Source organism: Bos grunniens, chromosome 21, assembly GCF_055505025.1.
Source record: "Bos grunniens cultivar Pamir isolate PY7600 chromosome 21, Bosgru_T2T1.0, whole genome shotgun sequence".
NCBI classification, from domain to species: Eukaryota; Metazoa; Chordata; class Mammalia; order Artiodactyla; family Bovidae; genus Bos; species Bos grunniens.
In genome coordinates, this window is record NC_141185.1 from 66,538,592 (window position 1) to 66,556,825 (window position 18,234).

The 18,234-nt window shown below is 39.4% G+C and overlaps 1 protein-coding gene across 4 annotated transcripts in view; it reads left to right on the forward strand.

Annotated features, from left to right (window-relative positions):
• GABRB3 (gamma-aminobutyric acid type A receptor subunit beta3) overlaps nt 1-18,234 on the forward strand; it is a 287,930-nt gene that overhangs the window by 199,300 nt on the left and 70,396 nt on the right. The window lies entirely within an intron of this gene.

The following is an 18,234-nucleotide window of genomic DNA, read 5'->3' on the forward strand; positions in this document are numbered from 1 at the left end:
TTTTGTTTTGTTTTAGAGTGAGTGTGTCTGCCTCACAGTCAGGAATGGGGCACAGGTGGTTATCTTGGAGCAAAGGTTTATCTCCAAATGTTGTGACTCTTCTTTTAGCATTTACTTTACTTACGGCTGCGTAGGTCTGTGTTGTGGCACACAAACTTAGTAATTGCAGCTTGTGGGCTCTAGAGCATGAGCTCCGTAGTTGTGGTGCATGGGCCTAGTTGCTCAGCAGCAAGTGGGAGCTTAGTTCCCAGGCCAGGGGTCGAACCTGGGCCCCCTGCATTGGCAGGCAGATTCTTACCCCCTGGACCACCAGGGAAGTCCCTGTTGTGAATCTTTGACTAAGACTCCAACAGGGCTAAAGAGTAATCATAATAATGTGTATTTAAATCCATACCACTGTGAACTTCAGTGCTTCGGGAAGAGTAAAGGGAACTATTTAACACTGCCTTAATTGGAAAACGTTAAGTAACTTCCTCAAAACACCAGTATATAGAATGAGATTTGGAATTTTAGCAAATATCAGACTTAACTGTAAGAGAAAAAAGTGGCACAGGTCAACTAAGCCATGGTGTTACTCTAAAAAGAATCTAGATAATGTTTCCTTGGGATATTTTCAGCATTTTGTGTTTTTGCCTTAAAGTGAGAGATGTGGTTGAAAAGTTTTGAAATTCTGACAAGTAAAAAAATTGGTCGTTCAAAAGATTATCCAGAGGCCATGTAAGCATAAAATAGGCAGTCATGTCCTTCATTTACCTGCCCTCCCTCCCCAAAAATGTAGGTAGAAATGGATGTGTGCGTGAACGTGTGTGTGTGTGTGAGAGAGAGAGTGTGTGTGTGTGTACATGTGTGTAGTGGGGGCAAAGCATAGGAAGCAGATATCAATGAAAATTGGCTCGGCCTTCTTGGCTTCTTGCTGCTTGGGTTCTCTCCATTTTTATTTTTATGTTGTTTATTTTCTCACCAGGGTTAGAGTACATTTAGTGTATCTAAGAAGAAAGGTTTCACTCTGTTAGGACAGTATCTGAGTCCACTCAGATCGCTTTAACAAACGCCCACAGCAGACACTTATTTCTCACTCTCTGGAGGCTGGGAGTTCAAGATCAAGGTGCCAGCAGCTAGTGTCCAGGGAAGGCCTGCATCTTCATTCATGCCAGGAGTCTTCTCACTGTATCTCCACCTGATGGAAGCGCTGTGGGGTCTCCTTTATTAGAGCACCAATCCCATTCATGGGGCTCCACCCTCATGAACTAAGCCTTCATGTCCTGATACCACTTTGGGGTTCAAGTATGAATTTGAAGGGACATAAACATTTGGACCATAGCAGACAAGATGATACAATATGAATGAAAGAACTGTAATTAATTTCCAAATTCCATTTGAAAGTGTTGGAATTCAACCATAAAACAGGCAAGAATTAGAAAAACCAAGAGATTAAAATTATGTAACAGCTAATAATGACTGTAAATTATAATATAGAATTTAAATAATAATTTATAATAAGCTATGGGATCCTTTTAATAATAAACTTTTTACAATTATCTAGAAAAACTCTCTGGTGAAATTTACTCCAGCTGAGCTATTTAAAATCCTAAAAGTTGATGCTGTTAAAGTGCTGCACTCAATATGTCAGAAAATTTGGAAAACAGCAATGGCCACAGAACTGGAAAAGGCCAGTTTTCATTCCAATCCCAAAGAAGAGCGATGCTAAAGAATGTTCAAACTACCGAACAGTTGTACTCATTTCACATGCTAGTCAGGTTATGCTCAAAATCCTTCAAGCTAGGCTTCAGCAGTACATGAAACAAGAACTTCCAGATATACAAGCTGGGTTTAGAAAAGGCAGAGGAACCAGAGGTCGAACTGCCACCATTTGTTGGATCATAGAGAAAGCAAGGGAACTCCAGAGAAGCATCTGTTTCACTGACCACATGAAAGCCTTTGACAGTATGGATCACAACAAACTGTGGAAAACTCTTAAAGAGATGGGAATACCAGACTACCTTACCTGACCTCGGAAAAACCTGCATATGTGTCAGGAATCAACAGTTAGGACCTTACATGGAGCAACTAACTGACTGGTTCAAAATTGGGAAAGGTGTAAGACAAAGCTGTACGTTGTCACCCTTTTTGTTTAATTCATATGTAGAGGCTTCCCAGGTGGCACAGGAGACGTAAGAGACGTGGGTTTGATCCCTGGGTCAGGAAGATCACCTGAGTAGGAAATGGCAACCCACTCCAGTTTTATTGCCTGGGGAATCCCATGGACAGAGAAGCCTGGCAGGCTATAGTCCATGGGGTCACAAAGAGCTGGACACGACTGAAGCAACTCAGCATGCATGCATGCAGAGTACATCATGTGAAATGCCAGGCTGGATGAAGCCAAGCTGGAATCAAGATTTCCAGGAGAAATACCAACAACCTCAGATTTGCAGATGACACCACCCTTATGGCAGAAAGTGAAGAGGAACTAAAGAGGCTCTTGATGAGAATGAAAAAGCTGGCTTGAAACTCAACATTCAGAAAACTAAGATCGTGGCACCTGGTCCCATCACTTCATGGCAAATAGATGGGCAGAAAGTAGAAACTGTGACAGATTTTATTTTTTGGGGCTCCAAAATCACTGCAGATGGTGACTGCGGCCATGAAATTAAAAGACGCGTGCTTCTTGGAAGAAAAGCTATGACCAACCTAGACAGCATATTGAAAAGCAGAGACATCACTTTACCGACAAAGGTCTGTCTAGTCAAAGCTAAGGTTTTTCCAGTAGTCATGTATGGATGGATGTGAGAGTTGGCCATAAAGAGTGCATTCTTGGCTGAGTGCCAAAGAATTGATGCTTTCGAACTGTGGTGCTGGAGAATACTCTTGAGAGTCCCTTGGACTGCAAGAGCAAACCAGTCAATCCCAATGGATATCAATCCTGAATATTCATTGGAACGACTTATGCTGAAGTTGAAGTTCCAATATTTTGGCAGCCTGATGTGAAGTGCTAGCTCATTGGGAAAGACTCTGATGCTGGGAAGGATTGAAGGCAAAAGGAGAAGACGGTGGCAGAGAATGAGATTGTTAGATAGTATCCATCTAACTGACTGACTGACTCAAATGGACAGGAATTTGAGCAAACTCTGGGAGATAGTGAAGGACAGGGAAGCCTGGAGTGCTGCAGAATTTGGGGTAGCAAAGAGTTGGACAGGACTTAAGGACTAAACAATAACAACCAAAGTGAAATTTACATTCATTACACATCTCAAATAGCCTCTTAAATCAGTAAATGGATTTCCAAATCATACTGTTTTTATTCAAATGGGCTTTACAGGGGGCTCAGTGTTCAAGAATCTGCCTGCCAAGCAGGAGATACGGGTTGAATTCCTGAATCTTCCTGAGTCAGGAAGATCCCCTGGAGAAGAACACAGCAACCCACTCCAGTATTCTTGTCAGGGAAATCCCATGGACAGAGCAACCTCGTAGGCTACAGTCCACGGAATTGCAGAGTTGGACACGACTTAGCAACTGAAGAATGACAGTAGATCTCAGTATGGACTACCCTGGTGGCACAGTGGAATGAATCCGCCTGCAATGCAAGAGATGTGGGTTCTCTTCTTGGGTTGGGAACATCCCCTGGAGAAGGAAATGGCAACCCCCTTCAATATTCTTGCCTGGGAAAACCCATGGACAGAGGAGCCTAGTGGTCTTCAGTCCATGGGGTCACAAAAGAGTCAGAGATGACTTCGTGGCTCAGTAACAACAAATGTCAATACAGCCCCTAGATATTTATTTAGAGCCTCATATTTTTTAAACAATTCTTACATGTGGAGCTATACAGGCTGTCAGAAAGGAAATTAATTAACAGACCATTTTCCACATGTGTTTATCAGCTATAATGTGCCATCTAAATTCCTTTGAAACTGGCTAATCTAGAAATTTCTGCCTTCAGTTTAAAAAAGCTCACATAGCTATAGAAATTAATTTGAATTTGAAATAATTTGAATTTTTGGACAGAAGGCACATTAGTGCTTGAACATACTGATAATTTAATTAAATTCATCTAACTACATATTCAGTGTTATCCTGTGTGAAATGAAGTACCATTTATATATTCCACAAGATATTCTCAGGCACACTATATGTATTGTGTATTTCGATAACATGGTATGAATGTCACCCTGCATCCACCCCTTGGTAGGGTTTTTTAACTTCCCTCTCTTCTCTTTTTACTGTTGTACTTTCTGGATCACGCTGGTGACATGGCGAGAAAAAGATGGCCAGTGTTTGTATCCTTTTAGCAAATAGGTCTACCAGAGCCTGGTCCTGGAGGGGGTCTGGTGCAGCTGAAAACTTGAGTGGATTAAACCCACAAGGAGGTTCGTGGAGCACTGGGCTTGTTAGTCTCCTGCTTGTAAAACACTGCTCATGAAGGCTCAGTCCAACAGAGATTACTTTCCTACTGGCTGTGTCCTAAGAAGCTAGTTGACCTATGTCCCTGGAACCTTAAGGTTGAGTTCTTCTTTCCTTTGGAGACTGGGATTGGCCTTCACCTCGAGTATCCTGCAGTTGCTCAAGCTGGTAGGTTAGTCACCATTTAGCTCCTCTGGGCTCCTTTTCCCAGATGTGTCTAGCCATCACAGCAGAAGATCATCAAGGGCTTTTGCTTTATCAAGAGCAGAAGAGGATCTCTGGCTGGGGATGAGCTCTCCATGATGTGGGTTTGTACATCATCTCAGACTTATTCTGGGAAGTCGTTAATCCATTCCTCTGATGACTCTGCAGAAGTAGTCAGTCACAAAGATGCTGGCGAGGGACCATGTTCATGTAGTGATAAAAGGTTGTTTTAAATCATGAACTCCTTTTCAATGACTCTTACAACCCCTATGTTGGCCTGATACTACCTTGAGATTACCTGCTTGGCTCAGCTGAATGAGACAGTGAATCAAACCTCTGGTACTCATCACATCACCAGATGGGGTAACGGAATGCTCTGAATAGGGCATACATGCCATCTTAAAATAAGACTTGGGCTGTTGGAAAATTTCCTTTGAGGAGCCAAACCTTTTTAGGAACTAGGAGGATCTTGGCTGCCAAGAGGCTCACAAGGCTTGATCCTGTTCCTAAGACAATCTTTCTGTTTCCTTTGGTGCCAGGCTGAAGTTCTCTTGCTGTCTGTCCCTCTCCCATCTTCCCATCTTCTTTTTCAAGTCAACCAATCACCTTATGACATTGAATATCTTACCTGCCCCACTGAGAGTACTTTGTAATGTGATCTTTTCTTCAAGCCATGAATTTTGTGTCTTTGGACCTTTTATCCTGATGCTAGGAGTTGGTAATGATTTCATAAAATTGTACTTGACTTTCTCTGAAAAGATCCTGGGAGTCTGAGGTTGAGTCATCTTCATCAAAACAATGTAGCCATGTTGTGCCTGAGAAGCTTACTGCAAAATTTATTGGAAAATATCTTGTGAAATTCCTACTTGCTGTTGAATATGACTTGAAATTGTTAAAGTTGACATTCCTGTACTTAGAAAGTTCATGCAATGTTAAAATGACCCTAGAACTTATTTCAGGAGATTCAAATTAAGTCATCTCACTGGTTTGACTGCTATCTTTTTCCAAAACAGTATTTTATAGGGTGGATCTGGCCAAACACCTTTTTCTCCCAGGAAAGCTGTAAGCCCACACAATTAGTAACTTCCCTGGTGGCTCATATGGTAATAAGTCTGCCTACAGTGCAGGAGACCCAGGTTCAATCCCTGGGTCGGGAAGATCGCTTGGAGAAGGGAATGGCAGCCCACTCCAATCGTCTTGGCCTGGAGAATCACATGGACAGAGGAGCCTGGCTGGCTACAGGCCATAGTGTCGCAAAGTCAGACAGGACTGAGTGAGTCACACTTTCACAGAATTAATAAGGCTCATGTGATTGGAGTGCAGGTGTGTTTAATTCCCAAACTCTTGTTTAGTCATTGCCTCCAAATTACTTTCAGCTAAGTAAGAAACATTGATAAATTGCTTTCCAAGAGGGATTATGCCAATCTTTACTCCCACCAACAGTAAATTACATGCTAGCTTTAGGGTTGTAACACCTGCTTTGAACGTCATCATTTTTTAGGCTACTGTAAATAATCTATCAATATATTTACTTCATCCCTTGAGGATGGAGAAAATCACCTGTCTTTAAATTTGGGCTCATAAAATCATCTGTTCTCCCTAATCATGTTAATTCTTCCCCTGTTTTTAAGAACACTTTCATACCTTCACTTCAGGCATCACTCCTCATTCACATTTGATGATGTTACCCTATACCTTAATTAAAAACACAGAAACGTCTTCATCTTGCCATTTACAAAGGGGCCGTCCCACATGCCTGCTTCTCATTCTGTGCTTCTCTCAAAGTGGAAAGTGGGTCCCTGAGCATTTCAGGAGTCACCGTCACCTTGGCATCCTCTCCCTCTAGAGGGTTTGGCTCCTGCCATCCTAACTGCTCTCGTTTTACAACTGTCCTTTTCTCTCATCGTGCTTGCAGTGTGCATACCTTCCTTCTACTCTTCAGAAAGAGTCAATAGCCTTGGCACATGCTCTTTTCTTGATGCAATATGTTGTTTCTAGATATTCATGTTTTTAGCATCACAGTGTAAATATATTATTGAAGGCAGTTCACCTGGTCTTACTCTGGTCACCTATGCCTTTTTTATTTCACTCTCTTGTTTTACTTTATTTTTATCATAGCACTTATCTATATCTGACATGAACTTGTCATTTTATTGCATTTCTAATTCACTGACTCTGTTCCTATCCCTGATGGTGGGGAAACCACCATTAGAATATAAATTCTTTGAGAAAAGAACCTGTTTCTTGTTTATTATTACATCCCAAAATCTAGAGTAGGAAAAAGTATAGTATGAGGATTAAGCTTAATTCCAATTCTTCTTTCTGGAGTACTTTATTTTTATATTTTCTATTTAGATTCTTAATCTATCAGAATTTATCTTGGTGTACGATTGTGAGGCAGCTGTCCAGTGTTTTTACTTCTCAAATGGTTGGTTAGCTTTTTTTTGCAGTACTTACCAGTTTATTCTTCCACATGAGCTTTAGGATCATTTGCATTCTCAAAATTTCTAAAAATATAATGTGAAATGTCAGTTGGAATTATGCTCATAAATATGACTTTGAGAAGACCAAATGCTGAATGGTGGTCGGTCTTTCCTACATCCCTGTGGCACGTGTGTTCTTGCATGCTTTCAGTCGTGGCTTTTAGTAAAATTTTGTCATTTTATTAATAGACAATCACTCATTTCTTTCTAAGATTTTTCCTGTTTCTATAAGTGTGGAGCTGTTAGGACTGGGATCATTTTTACATTATCTTTCTAACTCATTGGTATGTGGGGAAACTATCCAACTGTTTGTTTATGGCTGTTCTTTGTTGATACATTTGCCCACTATCATATCTAGCCAGGCTAATCTCTTACTGTGTCTAATTATTTCGTAAATACTCTTGAGGATTTTAGTCTTATAATCATATTGCTTATCATGGCTTTTTAATCTTCACTTTTATTGGTTTTATTCATGTTTCTGTTTTATTTCATTGGTTTCAACTTCCAGAAAATGAAAAACAATTGGGGATAACAGTGTGCAGCATTCCCTGGTTCTACGTTATAGTAGAAGTGCTTCTTGCAAATCATCAGGAAGGATGATTTGCACTCTCAGTATAATGTAATTGTAACTCATTCTTTTACTTCCATTAAATACAGACATACGTACATACATACTCTCATTTTCTGGGAACTAGGTCATGAGTTGAATAACAAATATCACCAATTTATGGAATTTATTTTCAGCAGCTCATTATAAATCAGATGGCTGACCCTACATGGCTTTTTTACATATCAGAAATAAGAAGAGACTTTGTTAATTCAATTTCTAGATAGATGATCATTTTCCTTTTTTTAGCCTATAACTGTGATGTATAATTTCCTACTGTGATCTATCCTTGAATTCCTGAGATAAATCCTATTTTATCATGGTGGGCAATACACTTAAGAAATTATTGTTTGCTTTGCTCATGCTTAATTTATAATTCTTTTAAAAATCTGTTGACAGCCGGTTTATTGGTGTAAATATATCTTGTGATCTAGCCAGTGTGGTTTTGTTTGTCCCCCACTATCCCCCTAAATACTGTTAAGTGAGGTATGAGGTTTTGATTTTTTGGCCACAGGCATGTGGGAGTCTAGCCGCCACCCCCCCTACCAGGGATGGAACCCCCATCCTCTGCATTGAAAGGTGATCTTAACCACTGGACCTATAAGGAAGTCTTGTGCCACTGTTTTAAGAATAGTCTTTTCCCATCTTTTTGTTATACAGGACTTCTTAGTTCAATGTCTAATATTAAATGCAGACTTAGAATTAATATTTTCCCTTGCATGGCCCAGCCCCATTTTAGGCTGGAAGCCTGTTGTGGCAAAGGAAGGATGGTTGATTTCTCAGCATCTGTGCCTCTGCTTTTCCTCTGTCCCCTCCCAGCCTACCTTGATGACCTATATATTACCTCCTCTGGTTTTGAAGGTTTATTTGGAGGCAGGTTTGGAGGGAAAATAAATAAGAAAAATATTACTGGAACTGTACTGTTTTCTCTTGGTTTCATGCTCTTTGGACCGAGAGCATATGGGGAATTGGCTCTGTTCAGAGCTTTACTCCAGGAGGCCCCTTGACCAGCACTGGGGGTGGGGAGACGGAGCACAGGATACGTTTCTATTCTATGGAGTCCCTTGGAAAATTTTCCTTAGTTCTAGGGCTCTGTCCTTCGTGGACACCTTCCATCTCTCCACCCATCCATGCAGCCCTGGTATATAGGATTCAGGAGTGCTGCAGGTCCTCCCTTTTCCTGTGGAGACCCTGGGTGAGCCCCAGGAATCTGCCTGCTTTCCTCAGATAATACCCAAGCCCTGTTCAGTCTCCACTGTCCCACCACCCGCATTCCAGGTGTGCCACATCCACAGTTCCTTCTAGAGATCAGCTGGAAGACGCTGATCTCTCTTAGGGAGGGCTGGAAACTCTACCAAGAAATCTATCCCCAATTTAGCTGCCTCTCCTCATTACTGTGATCTCTATTAACAGTCATAACTTGGACAAAGATTCTAAGAACCATGAGCCAATTCAATGAAATTCAGTAATAAATTATCCAATGGTTAGGTGATAATGTTGGGTCTTCTCACACATTTCTAATGTATATCATGTAGATTCTATTAAATATATTAATACATTAGATCTCTTTGTGTTTTGACATAATATGAATCAAGAAGATTTCTCTGTATTTATATGTTCTGTAATAAATTATAGCATATGTTAAATCTCTGTTCCTAAATTGAGTTGATATTCCTGTAAGTATTTTAAAATTTACCTGTAGACATATACAGTTGACCTTTGAACACTGTGGGGGGTTTGGGGCACTGACCTTCCACACAGTTGAAAATCCACATATAACTTTTTAGTTGTCCCTCCATATCCTTGGTTAAGCATCTGCAAATTCAACCAGCTGTGGATTGTTCAGTGTGATAGTGTATATTTATTGAAAAAATTCTGCATCTAAGTGGACCTGTGTATTTCAAATCCTATTGTTCAAGGGTCAACTGTACTACACATAAAATGTTTTTGTAGATGCATGGTACTTTGAAAAGCCTCTTGAATGTCATTTTCCACCCTGGCACACATGGCTCTAATTTCTGCTATACTTATAGGTATCTGTAGATTCTCTAGATTTTCTTCTTACATCAGTCTTAAAAATTCATGTTTTTTAGGAAAATATCCTTTTTATTTAGACATTTAATTCATTAACATGCACATATGCATTACCTTCTACAATATATTGTTGCATTCCCTTCTTCATTTATAATTATGTTCAGTAGCATCAAGAAATATTTATCTATTATATATATGTGTGTGTGTGTGTTTATATACATTTTAAAGAGCTAGCCTTTAATTTTTCATCATAATTCTGTTCATTAATTTATGCTTTACCTTTGTAAACATCCGCTTCCTCCTATTGCTTTTAAAGCTCTCTTTATTGAGGAGTGATGTCAGCAAAGTGGCAGACTAAAAAACTCCAAGTTTTTATTTCTCCACAGAAGCATCAAAAAACAAGCAGAAGCTGTCTGAACCAGCTTTTGGGGAGCTCCAGAATATATTCCTGGAATATATTCCAAGGCTTATAGCAACCAACCAAATGCCAAATAAAGAAAAACCTATATTCAAAACAGTAGGAAAGTTTTGTGGCATTTTCCCCTGCCATTTCCCCATCCCTTCCCTGGTGCAGGGACAGTTTTGATCTCAAGCAAGTGGCAGCTCAGTTACAAATTCTCTGGCACTGGAGGGAGCAGAGCAGATCTTTTTTATGAACCATTATATGCACATGTTCTGTCTGGAAAACACCCAAAGGACTGAAGCAAACTCAAAACACAGAGACGAAAAGAGGCAGGTACTACTCATAAAGGCTTCAACATGTCTACAAACTCATAGATGTCTAAGGCAAGAGATATGGAGTGGAAATATAGCGTAGACCAGCTGAGGCCCAAAAGAGAAGTAGGGATGAGACACTTTGGAAAATTAGGTCATTCAAAAAACAGCCATACAGAGTCAGGATCAAGATGGCAGAAAAGTTCACCTCCCTCCAGAGAAACATTGAAAATACACCTCTAAGTGGAACAATTCAAACAAAACAGCTACCAAGTGCCAACAGAAGACCTTAGACATCTGAAAAGGCAAGATAACCTCCATGTGACTGGGTAGGACAAAAGGAAAAGTAAAAAGAAGGAATCAGGATGGGGCCTGTGCCCAAGGGAGGGATCTGTGAAGGAGGAAGATTTTCTACATCTTGGGAAGGCGGCTCACCATGGGAGAAAGTGCACTGGATGGAGGGAGAGTTTTGGTGCCTGAAAAGGGGGAGAGCAGCAAAGGGCTCGTGGAAGGCAAAATGGGGAGTAACCTTCACAGAGGATTGGCACCGCCATTCTGTGTTCCTCAACTTCTCTGTTGGTGAGAGTGGGGGTCGGGTCCTGAAGCTCAGACTCCAAATCTCAGCCACAAGGAGAAGACGAGGGTTAGCTGAGGAAACAGCCTGAAAAGTTCAAGAGTTAGGATGTGGCAGCGGAGGGTGTACTAAGAAGGTGTCTGGGCTTCCAGAGAAGCAAGGCACCATTTTGGGAGGTATATGAGGAGAGAGGTGGACCACCATAAGAACTTCTTTCCCTGTGAGGACTCCCAGGCAACAGGAAACCATCTACAGGAACTCCAGAGGTGGGCAGGAGTTGCCACCACCACCATGAGCTCCAGAGGTAGCCACTGGCTGTATCTTCCAGACCCGTAGGCAGAGGCCAGGTCCTGCCCCTGCTGTTCTGAAAGGGTGCAGACAGCTTCCCCCACTAGGAATCCTGCCAGTGGGTCATGGAACCCACCCCTTGCTGACCTGGAAGGGTGCAGACAGCTTCCCCCACTAGGAATCCTGCCAGTGGGTCATGGAACCCACCCTTTGCTGACCTGGAAGGGTGCAGACAGCTCCCCTCACTAGGAATCCTGCCAGTGGGTCATGGAACCCACCCCTTGCTGACCTGGAAGGGTGTGGAAAGGTACAGCTACTAGGAGCTCCAACAGCAGGACCCAGGACCTATCCACACTGTCCTGAAAGGGCAAGGATAGCATCTGTGACTAGAAAATCCACCAGCGAGTGCCAGAAACCTGTTTCACTGTCCCAAGAGGACACAGATAATTCCTCCAACTAGAAAATCCACCCACAGGTGCCACGACCTGCTCCACTGTCCTTGGGAGCATGCAGAAAGCTCTTGCTACTAGAAGATCCATCAGTAGGACCTGCCTTGCTGTCCTGGGAGGGTACAGATAACTTCTGCAACTAGTGAATCTGTCAGTGGGTGTCCAGACCCTTCCCTGCTGTCTTAGGAGGGTACAAATCCTCTCTCTATTAAGAAGTGAACGGGACTGTTAAGAAGCAAATGCTGGGACCCACTCTGCAGTCCCAGGAGGACACAGGTAGCTACCCCCACTAGGAAATCTACCCCGAGGAGGGGCTGAAACCACAGCTGAGCACCCAAGGCTGGTGACTAAGGAAAAAGAGCTGAAATCTCTTCCTCAGAGTGCTGTGCACTGTGGAGTTACACCTCCATTGCAGCTTCTTAAATTCAGTTCAGTTCAGTCGCTCAGTCATGTCCAACTCTTTGTGACCCCATGAACTGCAGCTCTCCAGGCCTCCCTGTCCATCACCAACTCCCAGAGTTTACCCAAACTCATGTCCATTGAGTCGGTGATGCCATCCAACCATCTCATCCTCTGCCGTCCCCTTCTCCTCCTGCCTTCAATCTTTCCCAACATCAGGGTCTTTTCAAATGAGTCAGCTCTTTGCATCTGGTGTCCAAAGTATCGGAGTTTCAGCTTCAACATCAGTCCTTCCAATGAACACTCAGGACGTATCTCCTTTAGGATGGACTGGTTGGATCTCTGTGGAGTCCAAGGGACTCTCAAGAGTCTTCTCCAACACCACAGTTCAAAAGCATTAATTCTTCAGTGCTCAGCTTTCTCTATAGTCCAACTCTCACATCCAAACATGACTAATGGAAAAACCATAGCCTTGACTAGACGGACCTTTGTTGGCAAAGTAACGTTTCTGCTTTTGAATATGCTATCTAGGTTGGTCATAACTTTCCTTCCAAGGAATAAGCATCTTTTAATTTCATGGCTGCAATCACCATCTGCAGTGATTTTGGAGCCCCCAGAAATAAAGTCTCACACTGTTTCCCCATCTAATTGCCATGAAGTGATGGGACTGGATGCCATGATCTTAGTTTTCTGAATGTTGAGCTTTGAGCCAACTTTTTCACTCTCCTCTTTCACTTTCATCAAGAGGCTCTTTAGTTCTTCTTCACTTTTTGCCATAAGGGTGGTGTCATCTGCATATCTGAGATTATTGATATTTCTCCCGGCAGTCTTGATTCCAGCTTGTGCTTCCTCCACAGAGAATGTTCTGTGTGTACTTGAGAGGAAAGTGTATTACAATGCTTTCAAATGAAGTATCCTATAAATATTAGTTAAGTCTATCTGGTCTGAATGTGTCCTTTAAGGTTTGTGTTTCCTTATTAATTTTCTGTCTGGATGACCAGAACATTGTGTAAGTGGAATGTTAAAATCCTCCACTATTACAGTGTTACTGTCACTTCCCCCTTTACCATTTGCCTTATATTGAGGTGCACCTATGTTGGGTACATATATATTTATAATTGATATGTCTTCTTCTTAGATTAATCCCTTGATCATTATGTCTCTTTAAATTTTGACAGTCTTTAAATTTTATTTTGTCTGATATGAGTATTGCTACTCCAGCGTTCTTTTGATTCCCATTTGCATGGAATACCTTTTTTCCATCCCCTCACTTTCAGTCTGTATATGTCCTTAGGTCTGAAGTGGGTCTCTTGTAGAAGTAGCAAGCGAAAATGTCCACTCACACCAGTATTATTCAGCATAGTTTGAAGTTCTAGCTGCAGCAGAGAAAAAAAAATAAAAGGAATCCAAATTGAAAAAGATGTAAAACTAACACTGTTTGCAGATGACTTGATACTATACAGAGAAAACCCTAAAGATGCTACCAAAAAGCTAGAACTCCTCAATGAATTTGGTTAAGTCACAGGATGCAAAATTGATACTCAAAAATCTCTTGTATACACTAACAGTGAAAGATCAGAAAGAGATATTAAGAAACCAGTCTCATTTACTGTTGCAACAGAAAGAATAAAATACCTAGGAGTAAGCCAACCTAAGGAGGCAAAAGACCTATACTCAGAAAAGTAAGATACTATGGAAGAAATAAAAGACAACACAGACAAATGGAGCAATATATCATGTTTTCAGTTGGAAGAATCAGTATTGTGAACATGACTATATTGCACAAAGCAATATACAGATTCAATGCAATACCTACCAAATTACCTATGGCACTTTTCACAAAATTAGAACAAACAAATTTTACAATTTATATGGAAACATGAAAGACCTTGAATACCCAAAGCAATCTTGAGAGAGAAAAGAGGAACTGGAAGAATCAGGTGCCCTCACATTAAAGTATACTGCAAAGCTACATGAAAACAGTATGGTACTGGCATAATAACATAAACCAATGGAACTTGATAGAAAGCCCAGAGATTAACCAACACACTTATGATCACCTAATCTATGATAACAGAAGTAAGAATATACAATGGAGAGAAGGCAGTCTCTTCAGTAAGTGGTATTGGAAAATTGGATAGCTGCATGTAAAAGAATGAAACTAGAACACTCTCTGATACCACGCACAAAAATAAACTCAAAATGGATTATAGAACTACATATAAGGCTGAACACCATAAAACTCTTAGAAGAAAAGATGAGGAAAACACTCTTGGACATAAACCACAGCAGGATCTTTTTTGTCCCATCTCCTTGAGCACTGAAAATAAAAACTAACAGTACCTAATTAAACTTAAAAGCTTTTGCACATTAAAGGAAAACAAAACAAAAATACAATGCCGAGAATAGGGGAAAATGTTTGTAAATAAAGCAACTGACAAGAGATCAATCTCCAAAATATACAAAGCTGATTGAGTTCATTCAGCTCAATATTAAAAAAAAAATACCTATTGAAAAGTGGACAGAAGATCTAAATAGACATTTCTCCAAAGAAGACATACAAATGGCCAAAAAGCACATGAAAAGAGTCTCAATATCACTATCAGAGAAATTCAAATCAAAACTGCAATGAGATATCACCACATCAATCAGAATGGCCATTATCAAAATTGCAAATAATAAATGCTGCAGTGGGTATGGAGAAAAGGGAACCTTCTTCCACTCTTGGTGGGAATTAAATTGGTAGATCCACTATGGCAGACAGTATGGAGGTTCCCTAAAAAATTAAAAACTGAACTACCAAATGACCCAGCAATTCCACTCCTGGGCACATACCTGGAGAAAACCAGAATTCAACAAGATACATGCATCCCAGTGTTCATTGTAACACTATTTACAATAGCCAGAACATGCAAGTGACCTGAATATTCATCAACAGAGAAATGGATAAAGGCAATATGGTACATATACACAATAGAATATTAGCTATTAAAAAAAGAAAGAACAAAGTAATGCCATTTGCAGCAACTTGGATGGACGTAGAGATTGTCATACTGACAGTCATACTGTCAGACACAGAAAGACAAATATATATCACTTATATGTGGAATCTAAAAAAAAGTACGAATCAACTCATTTATAAAGCAGTAGAGTCACAGATGTAGAAAACAAACTTATGGTTACCAGGGAATAAGGGGGTGAAGAATAAATTGGGAGATTGAGATTGATATATATACATTACTATATATAAAATAGATAAATAATAAGAACCTGCTCTATACCACAAGAAAGTCTACTCAATAATCTCTAATGGCCTATATGAGAAGAATATCTTTTAAAAAGAGTGTATGTATGTATATGTGTAACTGATACATATCACTTTGCTGTACACCTGAAATTAACACAGCACTGTAAATCAACTATATTCCAGCGAAAATGTTTAAAAAGTAGCCATGGATACAGAAGAATTTAGAAAGCCATGCATATTCCCAGGCAGGACTGATGCTCAGAAAATCCTGAGTAGACCTTAAGTTTTTGCCTTCACTGATCACTAGGCTCAGAGCCATCATACCTGAGTGGTGAAGTAATGTACCACTGGAAGGCTGGGAGAGGTAGCCGTTCTGTCTCATTTCTGTTTGGTTTTGGGTTTTTTTTTGTAGGGTTTTTGTTTTGTTTTAGTTTCTAACATTCAAAAACATCTTTGTTAAAACAATAGCTGAACATGAACTAATAAAACAGAGACTTTTCTGATTACACTTGACAAGTAATATTCTTTTTTAAAAAAAGTTTAGATGTATCTCAAAGCAAATGGACTACTAAAGTCTTAAGAAAAGACAGCAAATCCTAGGGAAGGAGAAAATCTGATTTTCAGATTTAAGCATTATAATAGTAAAATATCCAGTTTTCAAGAAAAAAGTCACAAGATATATAGGACAACAAGATCCATTAAAAGGAACAAAATAAGTTGACAGCAGTTATTCTTGAGTAGATCCAGACACTATATGAAGACTTTATCTATCTTAATTATGCTTTAAAACGCTAAGGAAAAACACAAAAAATTAAGGAAATTGGGGAAATGATATATGAATAAATTAAAAAATAAAGATAGGAATTATTGAAGCTGAAAAATACAATACTTGAAGTGCAGCATTCTCTAGAACTGTGTATCAGCAGATATGAATAGGCAGAATAAAAAATCAGCAAATTTGAAGATATTTGAAAGATAAATAAAAATCAGCAAATTTGTTGTGTCTGATTAACAGAAAAGGAAAAAAAAAAGGCTGGAGAAGGGTGACTAGACCCTAAGGGAAGTGAGAAGCTGTCAAGTGCACTGGAATGTGTATTATGAGTCTCAAGAGATGAGAGTGAGAAAGAGGCACAGAGACTATTTAGATAATTATTGGCCAAATCGTCCCAAAATTGATGAAAGACATGAACCTACAAATCCAAGAAATTCAGTGCACCCCCAAGTGGGATGAAACCAGAGGACCACACTAAGTCACAAATAATCAAAAATGGTGAACAACCACAAACAGAATCTTAACCATTAAGAGTGAAATAGCTTGTTCCAAATATGGGAGCCTCAGAGAAGATTATCAGTCAGTTCTTCATAGGAAACCTTGGAGGCCAGACAGCAGTGGCATGATTAAATATTTAATAAGTAGAGACAAAACTTTTCAAAAAGAGAATTCTGTATTTCTGAATTTTGCCAGAGTTTTCTGGCAAAACTGTCCTTCAAAAATGAGGATCAGATACAGAGCACAAACTAGCGGTTACCCCTAGGGAGAGGGAAGGGTTATGGGCAATACAGGGTAGGGGCGTAAGAGGCACACACTCTTGGGTATAAAGTAAGCTACAAGGCGATATTGTACAGCATGGGAAGTATAACCAATATCTTATAATAGTTAGAAATTGAGTATAACCTTTAAAAATTGGGAATTACTATATTGTACACCTGTAACTTACATAATATTGTATAGTAACTATACTTAAATTTAAAAAATAGGACTAATTCATAAATTTCCAGATAGACAAAACTTAAGGGTGTTTCTGAAACTATTAGAACATTATAAATCAACTTTACTTTGATTAAAAAAAAAAGAAAAAACAGAAGGATCAAGGAAGTAATTAAAAATAAACACCAAAGCTGAGGGACTTTATTACCACCAGACCTGCCCCAAGGCTGGAGGGAGACTTTCAGGTTAAAATGAAAGAATACTAGACAGTAACTTGAAGTTGTATCTAGATATAAAGATATCTAGTAAAGGTAAATAAGGCTGGTGTTATTTTACTTTTGTTTGTAACTTTGCTCCTTATTTTCTACATTATTTAAAAGATGAGCATAAAAATAATTACAAATCTATGTTATTAGGTGCATAATGTAAGAAGATGCAATTTATAATGTTAATAGCATGAAGGGTGCAAAGCACCTTTGTGGTTAAAGTAAAGCTAATGCCAATTAAAATTAGACTATTATCATTTTAAGATGTTATATATAATCCCCATGAGAACCATAAAGAAAATAACTAAGATATGCACAAAGAAAATGAGAAGGGAATCAAAACAAACAAACAAAAAAAAAATCAACTGAACAGAAAAGAAAACAAAGCTGGAGGAACAAAAGAATGTAAGATCTACAGAAAACAAATAGCAAAAGAGGCAGAATTAAGTCTTTGCTTATCAGTAATGACTTTAAATGCAAGTAAATTAAACTCCCCATAGAAGAACTAGAGACTGGCATAATGGATAAAAAATAAAACAGGATCTATCTCTCTGCTATCTATAAGAGACTCACTTTAGATCTAAAAATCTAAAGATCAGATAAATTTAAAGTGAAGGAGTGAAAACTGTATGTACTCCATACAAATAGTAATCAGAGGAGAGCTGAAATGACTATATTAATATGGAACACATATGCTTTAAGTCAAAGATGAGTAAGAGACAAAGATGAAAATCATAGATTGATGAGTCCATTCTCTAAGAAAATAAGATACTTATAAACTTATGTGCACCAAACATTAGAACTTCAAAAGATGAAATAAATATTCACAGAACTGAAAGGAAAAAAATGGACAGTTCTACTATGAT